This window comes from Thermobia domestica, chromosome 2 (assembly GCF_964235325.1).
Source record: "Thermobia domestica chromosome 2, izTheDome1.hap1.1, whole genome shotgun sequence".
Taxonomy (NCBI): domain Eukaryota; kingdom Metazoa; phylum Arthropoda; class Insecta; order Zygentoma; family Lepismatidae; genus Thermobia; species Thermobia domestica.
In genome coordinates, this window is record NC_137455.1 from 266,183,204 (window position 1) to 266,194,944 (window position 11,741).

The window sequence follows — 11,741 nt, forward strand, 5'->3', positions numbered from 1 at the left end:
CCTTCCGTTTTAAGATTTTACAACTATATTTCCTCTCATTAAATTACAAAATTATATATAATCGGGTTCATGAACAAAAGAGTTGACGAAAATTATTTCTGTACAACAACTATCATACTTAAAAATAAAAATCAAAGTTCTGATTAACTGATCTTGTTAATTCACTCCTCCTGAGTAAGTGTAATCAATTTGATTGATTCCTGGCTTCGTTACTAAAAACTAAAAGCACTATGGAGCTTGAAATAGGTATTACGTGAAATGTGCAATTCCTAACGACAAGTGTATTTTAATTGGAGAGTTGTATATATAATTAGATACAGAAGTAATAGTATGTTCCGGGATGATGATGTGATAAATATAATTAGTCCAGCCAATCGGAAAGAAAATTCAATTTGGTACTGTTTTATAATATTTTTCGTATTTCAATGGGCTTTAACTAGATTTTCTGATGAGAAAATATTGAGAGTGACTACTAGAAATTGATTTGGAGAGAAAAATAAAAATAAAAAAAAGATGATAAAATTACCATATCCTCTAGCTAGACGATTATCATTGCTTACTTTATTAATTATAATGCTAAAGTAACTACTTTTTTTTCTTAAATTATTTCTTGCTTTTCTTTAGTAACGTATTTCTATTACAGTACTTACAAGGTACGTTCGCGAAGTGTACCTTCGGGATTCGTTTAAAATTGATTCAGATGCAAAGTTCTCCGCAGCCCAATGTGTATTGTACTAATTTTAGCGGCCCATATGGGTAATTTGCATATTTATGTGTCTTCATATATTCGGAATTCATTCACTACTATAACGCTCGGACACAAAATTGCTTTTAGTTTCTTTAGATGCAATTGGACATGAATGTGGGTATATGTAAAACAAATTGGATCAACTGCTTCTCTGATATGTGTTACCCACCCACCCCGGACGCCATCTTAGATCTGTCATATTGGATTCAACTTTCGGTTTTTCAAATGGGAATAGGTGCATGTGATACATCAAATTCGTATAAACTTTTCTCGGAAATTCATTGGTGTAGTGAATTTTACCGTAGCTTGTACTGTTTCCAAAATATTGCATGTTAAATTTATGCACTTCACGAACCAAATAGAAAGTTGTGGAGGGCCCCATGTGTATATGTAATCTTTTACGTGATTTTTCGTTGATGAAATATTCTCTGAACATAGGTACATGGAGACACACAGACGTAAATATGGAAATGATAGGCCTTCACTCTAATCTGGTCGTATCTGGATTTACATTAGGCATTTTGACCGTAATACAATACTTCTTTGTTATGGTATAACATGGAAGTAATAACAGTCACCCACAGAAATGTAATAAGATTATGACATCAATGTTGTAAAGATTGTGTTTATACCTACAGTATTTTTCCAGTTAGAAATTGTTTTGATTTGTCAATATCAAAAACGTAAGCGTAACTGACATTATTCTGTAAATGTGTACTCTGGAGAAATTTAACATACAATACCTTCCAAACTACAAGCTACGGTAAAATTTACTACAGCAGTGAATTTCCAAGAAAATTGTACATGGATTTGATGTATCACTTGCTCCTATTCCCATTTGAAAAACCGAAAGTTGAATCCAATATGGTGGATCCAAGATGACGACCGGGGTGGGTCACACGTGTCAAAGAAGCAGTACTTGATAAAAATAGTTTTACATATGCCCACATTCATGTCCAGTTACATCTAAAGAAACTAAAAGCAATTTGTGTCCGAGCGTTATAGTAGTGTATGATTGAATTCCGAATATACGAAGACAAATAATTATTCATATTACCCGTATGGGCCGCTAAAATTAGTATAATACACATTGGGCTGCGGAGAACTTTGCATTTGAATCAATTTTACACGAATCCCGAGGGGACACTTTTGCGAATGTACCTTGTTAGACATCTAATAAACATAAAATATAATAATAATAGTAAAAATATGCGTAGATGGGATTCACCTTTTCAGACCATCATTAATGTTATTTCTCAATGTTCAACTTGAGAAAATTGGATCTGAATGTGCTTAAGTCTGAAGCTACACAACATTGAACTTCGCAATAGCACGTGAATAACACCGAATAACACATACCGGTATAGGTAGGTGTTATTTTACCGGTGTTTTAGGTACCGAATAACACATGAATAATAAAGGCGAGACATCTGAGATGGGCGAGACATAGGGTTAACATTACCATAAGGCCAGTTTCGATTTGGATAGTCTTGGTTTGTAGGCTCTTGCCCTGATGTCCGATCTTGTTTTACCATACCAAATTTTTAGTTTTGGCAATTTCCAAAAATTTAGGTGTAATCCTATGCATGTCTTACAACATCTTAGAAGTTGTGGACCAACATACCCTCTGCGTTAATTTAGAGGGGTGGGCTAATTTTTAACAACTGAAAATATCAAACTATAAAAAACAAATTTTAGAACAAAATTTTTAAAGTAAAAATTTTTCAATGAGTACAAAAAGAATCTTTACAATGAGTGAAAACTTTTCTACAAATAAACTCCAAGTGACTACGAATCCTAAGATTTAAAATGTAAACAAAAATCAATCCATCTTATTTCAGCAAAGATTTTTTTTTTTTTTTTTTTTGCACAAATCACGTTAGATTATTTGCCACTTCTACAAATCCTACTGTACAAAATGTTAAGTTGTTGTTGTTGTATGTCAATATATTTTAATTATTACTTATCAGATTTAAAAACCTGAATTTATAATTTACTTTGAAGATATAAAATATGTGAATGTGACACCAGAACATATGAATCAAATTACAAAAATGTATCAACGCTTTGTTCAAAAGCTTAACCATTTAAATTTACAACCGTGTACATGAGTCCTAGAGAATATTTATTAATTTTTATTATTGACAATTTTAAAATTTAAGGGTGAGCCATTGTATCCCTGTCAGATTTTAAGATTAATGCATCAAGGCTTAACTGCCTTATGAAAGAAAATCAAGTTCTGTACTTATTTATACGATTGTATTATATAGTAAAGTCTCATCTTAAATGAGGTCAAGATCTGACAAATTTAATTTTTTCAATTTTTTACGCGTATAAAGTATCAACGTGGGGAATAAAAATTAGTTTGTTAACAATGCCTAAATTTCAGGATGAGCCAAATATACCCCCCTCCCGTAATTTGAGAAGAATTTCTCAAAGTTACCCAAGTATCGAAAACTAGCCACTTGTTCTATTTTCTCCCCTATTACTTCTATATTGGACATTGACCCCTCCGTTCCAATCGTCATTGCTTTTGTCTTTCTAACGTTTATTTGCATCCAATATGCTTCACAACTTTTCCTTGAGTTTCCTAACATTTTATTATCTTTTTCAGATTCCACAACAAGCATCATGTCATCTGCAAACCGTATACGTGTACATTCTACCTCCTACCTAAATATTGTCTTCATTATCTAGGTTCCCCTTCATTGTATCTTCAAGATATATATTAAATAATGTCATCAAAATACAACCTCCCTGTCGAATTCTCCTTCCAATCGCATTCTCTTCTGTCATTTCTTATACACTTGTTGATTCATATATAAGTTTATAATGAGTTTTCTATCTTTCCATTCCAACAAAGCCCAATCCAACCATTTTTAGAACTCCTATAAACAATTCTCAGTTCGTCCGGTCAAAAGTCTTTTCTAAATCAATAAATACAACATCTTTGCCTTTTTCTATAAACCTTTCCTAGGTTACCGTTAATAAGCAAATTGCTCCTCTTGTGCCGTTACGTTTCTTAAATATGAACCTTCTACATATTTAGTATTAAAAGCATAATTTTTGCTGCATGTGATATAAGACTAGTCTCTCTGTTCACGTCTCTCTCGACTCGATATTTTAGCCAGCGGTATCATAATCGTCTTCAAGAAATCTTTTGGTTCCTCTCTAGTTTCATATATTTCATTGCAGATTAAGAATGATTGTTTAATGCCCCTGCCTCCCATATTCTTAATAAATTCGATTGGTGTTATCTATCCCGTTGCCTTTCCATTTCTGATCTCTGATATAGTTTTTTAAAACTAATTCCAGAGAGTATGAAACCCTTCATCATACCCCCGTACATAGATTTCACCTTTTTGTACATTTCTTCATATTTCCAACTCTTTCTAATTCTCCTATTTCTCGCATTTTCTTTGGTAAAGCTCCCCCCTTGCTCTATCTGTTTTCCTTTGTAATTTGTTGTTTAACTTCCGGTAAATTTTTCTGTCATCTGCATTAATCTATTTCCATGTCTTCTTTCTCTCATTTTCGGCAATATCTGTTCTGAAACCCTTCGCGGAACCTATTACTTCTCTTATAGCCTGCTGTATGCTAAGTGTAATGCGCCCCCACTATCTGTTACTACTTGCACCTATCCTTTCCTCATTTGAGTATTTTTCTTCGAAGTTTTGTACGAAAAGATTTCTTACCTCTTCAGTTTTCAGATTCTCAATTCAACTTTTGATATCTGCATTTTTCAGTTGAATATCCACTTCGGTTAGCACAAAGTTATGATCACGCATAATGTTGACCCCAAAAAGGGTTTTCACGTTCTTCAAGTTATTCTGACATCTGTCCTGAAACATAACATAAACTACTTGGCCATCTAATGAGTATTTCCAGGTATATCTTCTATTGTGCTAATTGAACCAACTGTTCCGAATTATTAGTAAATTAAACCTAAAGAAATAGACCAATCACTCTCACCATTTCGCCTAAATCTTCGATGCTGTCTTCCTGTTGTACAACACTACTTTTCTGTCCTTCCTCCACAACTGCATCACAATCCCCCATTAGAATTATTTATGCACCATTCTTCTCCTCGCATATAGTTTATTCTATTTTCTCATAATTTTCCTTTACTTCTTCAGTTCTTCTTCGGTGCATATATCTGTGTCATCACTAAATTCATCTTTTTTTCTGTAAATATTAACAGAACTCTGAAATCAACAAACTCTACTTTCAGTACCTTCTATTTTAGGCACTTAACCCTAATTATTCCCACATCATTACGAAGTCATTTTCATTACCTAAGTAATACATTCTATATCCCTAGTTTCTCAATTCCCCATTATCTTTGCATCCAACTTCACAAAGTCCTACCCAATCTAAATTATTTTGTTTCGTTTCTTATTATAGATTTTCTAATTTCCCTCCCTGCAACATGATGCATACATTTCATGCCTCTATCCTAAACTTCTAGTTTTTGCATGCATTCCTTGGAAATGTTTCCTTTTTCCTTATCTACGCACTATATGATCAATGTTTAATAAAATTGGCACACAGCGGAGGAACTTCTGTTCCAGGACTTTCCCGCAAGGCTTATTCTAGTGAGTAGATTCGTTTTTTGGTGTTTTGTTAACTCACAGGAAAGCATTTTCATTTCAAGCCTTACTTTCACAACGCAACTACAGTTCTATGCAGTAAACTTTGGTCTCATAAAATATGCTTTGATTTGTCGTATCTAAAACTTTTTAAACAATAGTAATAAAGTTCCGGTTCTATTCATATAAAGAAAAAAGATATAACGCTGTTAATTTTACATTCGAACGGATTTATTAATTTCTTACAATAAGTGTCGGAGATCTCATATACCTAGGTATAACGGTCAGAGATGTCAGAGAGAGATATCAGATAACGGGTAAAAACGGTAAACGGTATCGAGAAGGTTTTTTTTTTTTTTTTTTTTAATTTAGTGGCCCAAGATAGGTTTGATCTTTTGATTAACCCTCTATTGAAACTAGAACTGGTAGAACAACAATTTCTAGTTTCAATGTTGATCTCCATAGAACAAGAACGATAATAGATGGTGACAAGCGGTTTCTTTTAATCGGTATCGTGTCTTAAAAGAACTTACCATAACTACTCGTAACACTTGACCAAGTCGAAAATGGTTGATATTTATTAGTATTTCCGAGAGCAAAGACGGTGAAACATGTCGAAGAGAGGTTTATTGGAATCGATTCAGTGTTGCAAGAATAGGCAGCATCTTCTGCGCTAATACTTCATTGAAACCGAAGTTGTAAAATTTCAATAGTTTCCTATTTCAATGTTAATTGCCATGTAGAATACCAAAGGAATACCAAAGGCAATAGGCAATTTGCCGCCCCGTGCAATGGTTTCATTTGCAGCCCTCTTTCTCCAAAAAGAACAAATCTTAAAAGCCACGTTTTTAAGTATGCTACTTCTTCATGAACAACGAAGGGGAGGGAATGCAACTCGCACTCAGAAAGACATAAACACTACAAAATACAAAATCGTTGTGTCTGTGTTCTTGTTGTGTTTTTTAAACAATAATACATTATGTTAATGAAAGATAAAGCAAACACACTTGCTGAGGAAAGGTGGTAATCCTTTTTAAGAATTCAATATCGAACTTCAATCTCAATATACCAGTTTGCAATTCCAGCCCAACTAGCTCTTTTATCCTTATCTCTTGATTTTCCTTCTACATCTGTTTAAAATTTAAAAAAAAAAAAAAAAACTTATTTCCACTTTCAATGATAAGGAATTTGTTTGTGACAAAGTCAAGACTAGTTTTCATATCAAAACTGTGATAACTATAATGGTAAACAAGAAAGTTCTTTCGCTTTTTGTGGAGGTCTGTGTTCAATTATTCCTCACACCGTGAGTTGAATGCGAATAGAGATAAGGCGAAGGTCAGTTGCTGGTGTGGGTATATCAACATACTACCTGGTTGTGACAGTTCAGATACAACGTGCACTTGCGTAAGGACAGAGTGAATATGGGACCTCTACAGAGCGTTATAAGGGCGTGTATGCTGTACGAGTTTAAACAGGGGTCAAACGCCGCTGCAGCGGAGCGGAAGATACACCAGGAGCGCCTTTGGTGAGGATGTCGTGACTACCCAGACAGTGTAGTGGTGGTTAAACAAGTTTAAGGACGGTGACGGAACATTCAAAGACGCACCACGTACTGGAAGATCATCACATGTATAAAATTAAGATCTTCAGGCAGAAATTGAGGCGAACAGTGGCCAGACATAAGAGGAACTGGGATTACAATTAAATGTGAGTGGAGAAACCATTCGGCAGCACCTCCATCAATTTGGGAAACACTACAAGTTCGGTTGATGGGTCCCACATGACTTGACTCCGGGCCAGAAGGCAACGCGAGTAGATACCTGTGTTTCTTTGCTGTCTAGTCTGAGGAAGGAGCCATTTCTGGACACGGTATTGACATGTGATGAGAACTGGGTCCTGTACAAAGCTTCATGGCGCCGTCATCATTGGTTAGCATCCCATGAACCGGTTCCAAAACAACCAAAACCAGCACTGCACCAGAAGAAAATCCTCCTGTGTGTTTGAATGACTGCTCGCGGCATCGTGCACCGGGAACTAGTACTAGCTGCTTAGAGCATCAATGTAACTGTTGTGTATTGTCAGTAGTTGAGCCGTGTTGAAGAAAAACTCAAAACTGGAGCCAGCACTTCTGAATCGCAAAGGTGTCCTCTTGTTACAGGACTATGCTAAGCTCCACGTGGTTAGAATGACCCGGGACACCATTCTATGCCTTGGATGGGAAACACTATTGCATCTGCCATACTCCCGGACATTACACCGTCCGATTATCACCTGTTCCATTCCTTGGATAATCACCTTAGAGGACGCCCGTTCAAATTCCTAGTAGACGTGCAAAATCCACTGGATAACTTCTTCGCTCCATGGCCCACTATGTTCTATCGCGATGGAATCCATGGCCTTCCAGAACGTTGGTAGGAGGTCGTCGATGCTGATGGGAACTATTTTTTATCTTCCAGGTGCGTCTCAGGTGACATATCGATGTTCGAACATAGTGAGTGAAAAAGCGACAGAATTTTTTGGTTACCTTTATAACTAAATGGAACAGATGTTTGTTACTGTTCGAGAATTGAGTTCCTATATTTGACAGCAATCAAGCAATTCAGGCTGGGATTTGTTTGACCATTTGCTTTAGCACTGTCCATGTGATGTTAAACTAATGCGACCTAAACATGATCTATGAATGTAGTATTCAAATAGGTCAGCTTATAAATTTAACTACCACCGTCATGGAGTCTGTTTCTGTTGGGCAGAAAGTGTTTACAAATGTGATACTGGCGGTTACCAAGTAAATGAGAGTTAACCTGTGCAAATAAAGATTAGAGATGATATAGATTTATGACAGTTTGGTTGAAGAGGGATTATGTTTTAAGATTATAAAGATATAAAGAAGTATTTGTTAAGAGAATGATTTGAAATATAAATGTGAGTTCAAGGAAGATTAGGTGTTATTGAATTAGAAGAATGTTACGGTGAAGATTAAGAATAAAAGGATATATAAGATATTGAGTTTTTTTGAAATTGTAGAAGGCTGTCTTGGTAGTAGTAACATCTTTTGTGATATTACGATTATTTTAGAAACTAACATTGGCGCAGTCGGTAGGATACTTATAAGGATCAGAAATATGATCAACAGGTTCAACTAAGGGAGACAAGCGGGGTTGGACTCATTGGTTTGGTAAACGGAAAAACAGAATGCCAAGGAAGAAGAGCAGTCTTGATAAGGATACAACGTCTCAGGATTCAGTGAAGTTGATGGAATCTATTCGGTATAAATCGGGACGACAAACAGATGAAGTTAGAAGAGGTCTGATAGAGAATCAGAAACACCGAAATACCTTTTTACCGGATCAAGGTCAAGTGAACAATGAACTAATTGTGCGGTTGATAGAGCAGCAAAAGAATATGCAGGCGCAAATTGATTTTCTGATGGCAAAATGGAATGAGAAGCAGAGAAGCCGAAAGTCTGGGAGATGTCATGTAATCGATTCTTATTCTGATTCTTAGATTTGGAATTGTAAAGGGTATGTTTGAGGATCTTCTTTTGTAAAGGGGGGAGAATGTTGGGCAGAAAGTGTTTACAAATGTGATACTGGCGGTTACCAAGTAAATGAGAGTTAACCTGTGCAAATAAAGATTAGAGATGATATAGATTTATGACAGTTTGGTTGAAGAGGGATTATGTTTTAAGATTATAAAGATATAAAGAAGTATTTGTTAAGAGAATGATTTGAAATATAAATGTGAGTTCAAGGAAGATTAGGTGTTATTGAATTAGAAGAATGTTACGGTGAAGATTAAGAATAAAAGGATATATAAGATATTGAGTTTTTTTGAAATTGTAGAAGGCTGTCTTGGTAGTAGTAACATCTTTTGTGATATTACGATTATTTTAGAAACTAACAGTTTCCATCAAGATTTTTTTTTAAAAAAATAAAGTTATGAATGATTTTGCCGCTCCTCAAAATTTGCTGCCCGGTGCAAATGCACGTGATGCACATATGGTAGAGCCGGCCCTGGTTCCATCTTTTCCCCTGTATCTTTCTGCTAAGACCAAAGGGGGCAGATTAATAAATATTTTTGAAAAACTAATAATTTTTCTTTTGACCGTTTTTCGTAAGTGGAAAGAGGTAATAAAATGTAACTTACCACAATAATAGATAATGTTATTCTACACCCGAAAATGCGAATCAGAAAAATTTTCAGTGTTGCCATCCATAGAAATTACAGTGTGACCAGAATTTGGATTACTCAAAAATCTAGGTAAAGGCAGCGACTAGAAAAATGAACTCAACGGTAATTGATGACTTATCATGCTGTCTGTGTTTTTTGTTTACTACTTTTTAAATAATGTTTCTATTTATTTTGTAATAATTTATGTAAGATTTATAAAATAAATAGAAATATTCAACATAATCTCTGTTGAACTCACCTTCCAATTACACTGTCCGTCTACTGTGCATGCACCAGCGAATTTCCATGAAAGATCATGAATAATTCTGATAATTTATATAGTATTTATGGACGAATACGTAATAGAACCTATATGAATAACATATATCGTTCCTCAAAGTACCGAATACGGTAAACATAAAAACATCAATAGACATATTACATCAGGGCGAAATAGGCATAAATTTCAGACACTTCAAAACAGATTTCATTCGTTCTTACCGCTGGTCTAGTGGCAAGCACGTGTGCCTTTGGTGTACTGGGTCACCGGTTCGATTCCCGGGGGAGATTTTAATTGACCTAAATGTTTTTGCTTTCGTGTCGTGTAAGCTTAAAAGAAATTATTGTAAAACGTGTATAACCGAGTAGAAAATAAAGACAACTTACTCAGATACGTTCAGTGAATCAGTTAACTTAAAGACAAGAAACAAAGTGTCTAAGGCATTTGTAACTTGAAAGGAACTCTTAAAGGTTAGTTCGAGTCCCACCAATATAACATTTTTCTTTTACCTGTTCTCGAAGTTTCTCTTTGTATTTCTATCGGATTCGAATAAATAGAACTTCGAATAGAGACCACGTTGAATTCATTTATTGAGTAAGCCTGAAATTCTTATAAGATATGGCTATGATTTTATTATTATTATTATTATTATTATTATTATTATTATTATTATTATTATTATTATTATTATTATTATTATTATTATTATTATTAGTTAAAGTACGAAGTTTCAAATCAGGCGATGCATTATTTACGTAAAGTAAATGATAATTTATTTGATAATATTCACTAGCCCACTATACATTTGCGAGGTTTTGCTTTGGGAAATGAAGTGTATACGTAATTGAATAGTAAAAATATTACAATAAAAATATATTATTAAAAATATTGATTAAGTAATTGGAGTTAAACATGCTTTCCAGTAAGAATTATATATAGAGAGGGTTTACTTTAAAGTGGGATGCAAGCGAATATTCTAGTTTTAATCCGATTAGAAACCGATAACTTACACAATACTATTTACTTCATTAGTTCTATAAACCTTTATGCTTATCGTATTATAATTATCTTTAAGATTATGATTTTGTCATTTCAAAATGTAGAACGAGAAATAAATGTTATATTCTACCTAGGTATTTGTTAAGGAAACCTCTGAAACAGTGATGATTTCAGGGCATGACCTGTGGGAGAATTTGAGGCCCTGTCGACATAAATTCGTGGCCATATCTTCGATCATGCTCAAAGTGGACTAATAATGTTCTATCAACTTCCTCTCATTCATATATTGACCATTATCCGGGGAGAATCTTCTAAAATCATCAATGCTTATAATTAGGTTTTCATTACAAATCAAAGGATAATAATGAAATATTGAACATACTTAATATTTTGTTTTCAGTTTTAGATTTTAGATTTGCAATTCATATTTCCTTCTAATCGAATTTGAGAGAAAAGTAGTTGCCAAAGATTTATTCAAAGAAATGTTTTCAGTCCTGTGATGAAAATAGGAACACACTTTTAAGGAAAAAAAAAAAAACGAAACCAATACTTCCTACAGGGTTTAAACACATAAACTTATAATTGATAGACTATTGACCCAAACCGCTCGACCAGTTCGTACGTCTTCACTGAGCTTCTTTAGACTTGTGTGTAAAGTAGTTTCCTGTTCCACACTTTTTTTTTGTTTGTTTGTTTGTTTATGTCGATACCACTATAAGTTTGTGGTGAATATTTGGGCGTTACAGGTCTTGCAGTGCATAAAGGTCTTTTTCGTATAAACTACATTCAATTTTACGTCCTAATAACTTATATGCAACAAGTTGAATCTGTGAAATGATTGGGGTTGGAGTAGAGATGCAAGGGCTCGGAAAAAAAACGGCTTTTTTGGAAAAAAAAACTCGGTTTTTTCTGCTTTGCTTTTTTGCTTGGGAAATTTTGGGCTTTTTTGAAAATT